Raw genomic sequence first — 1498 nt, 5'->3', positions numbered from 1 at the left:
TACTGGGACCAGCGGATGGCATAATGGTTACATTGCTGGACTCCTATGTAGTCGACCATGGTTCGAGTCCCAAACCCAGTGGCTTAAAACTCACATCAGGTGTGTGTGCATGCATGCCCAAAATTCCAAGAGGAGAGTAGAGGAGAAGGGATTGCAGTGTGGCCATCCTCCCTGGAGAGCGATTTCTCACTTTCTATGTCTTCGTCTCTCTGGCAAGGGCACATACCCTATAGGAAAAAAAAAAAAAAATCCTCTCAAAAATAAATAAATAAATAAATAAAAGAAAGATGGGACCAGCAGGTTGTGTGGTGGTTAAGGTGCTGGACTCTCACATGGTAACCACGGTTCAGGTCTCCAACCTGGTGGCTTGCTTTCTCACCTTCTCTCTCTCTCTGGTCAAATTATAAATAAATAAGTGAAGTTAAACAAAATAATTTTTTGAAATGAATAAAGTTAAATAATTCTAAAAAAAAGAAAGAGAAAAGAAAGAAAAGAAAAATAGCATGTATTAGGGTGAGCAGATGGCATAGCAGTTACATCACTGGACTCTCACATGGCAACCACGGTTCAGGTCTCCAACCTGGTGGCTTGCTTTCTCACCTTCTCTCTCTCTCTGGTCAAATTATAAATAAATAAGTGAAGTTAAACAAAATAATTTTTTGAAATGAATAAAGTTAAATAATTCTAAAAAAAAGAAAGAGAAAAGAAAGAAAAGAAAAATAGCATGTATTAGGGTGAGCAGATGGCATAGCAGTTACATCACTGGACTCTCACATGGCAACCACGGTTCAGGTCTCCAACCTGGTGGCTTGCTTTCTCACCTTCTCTCTCTCTCTGGTCAAATTATAAATAAATAAGTGAAGTTAAACAAAATAATTTTTTGAAATGAATAAAGTTAAATAATTCTAAAAAAAAGAAAGAGAAAAGAAAGAAAAGAAAAATAGCATGTATTAGGGTGAGCAGATGGCATAGCAGTTACATCACTGGACTCTCACATGGCTGACTGGGGTTCAAGTCCTGGACCCAGTGACTTGAAACTCACACCAGGAGCATGCATGTGCATGTCCTAGATCCTGGGAAGAGAATAGAGAAGAGATTGCGGCATGGCCATCCTCCTGGGGAGTGGTTTCTCACTTTCCTTCTCATTGTCTATCTCTCTCTTCGGTGAACACATGCACCCTAAGGCAAGAGGGGGCCAGCAGGTGACATGGTGGTTAAGGCACTGGACACTCCCACATGGCAGACTACAGTTTGAGTCCCACACCTGGTGGCCTCTCTCTCTTTTTCTCTGCTCTCAGTGTCTCTCTCTGGTCGAATTAAAATGAATGAATACATTTTAATAAATAAATAATTCTTTTTTAAAAATACAGAATTATTTTATTTAACTTTATTTATTTGTTTTTAATTTGACCAGAGAGGGACAGAGTGAGAGAGAGAGAGAAAGTGAGAAAGCAAGCCACCAGGTTTGGGACTCCATCCGGGGTCCAGCACGCTTAAC

The 1498-nt window shown here is 40.1% G+C and overlaps 1 protein-coding gene across 1 annotated transcript in view; it reads left to right on the top strand.

Moving 5' to 3' along the window:
- MZB1 (marginal zone B and B1 cell specific protein) overlaps nucleotides 1-1498 on the top strand; it is a 5995-nt gene that overhangs the window by 3139 nt on the left and 1358 nt on the right. The window lies entirely within an intron of this gene.

This window comes from Tupaia chinensis, unplaced genomic scaffold, assembly GCF_000334495.1.
Source record: "Tupaia chinensis unplaced genomic scaffold, TupChi_1.0 Scaffold000484_1, whole genome shotgun sequence".
In the NCBI taxonomy this organism is placed as follows: Eukaryota; Metazoa; Chordata; class Mammalia; order Scandentia; family Tupaiidae; genus Tupaia; species Tupaia belangeri.
The sequence above is the reverse complement of the archived record's forward strand: the minus strand, read 5'-3'. Positions and strand labels throughout refer to the sequence as shown.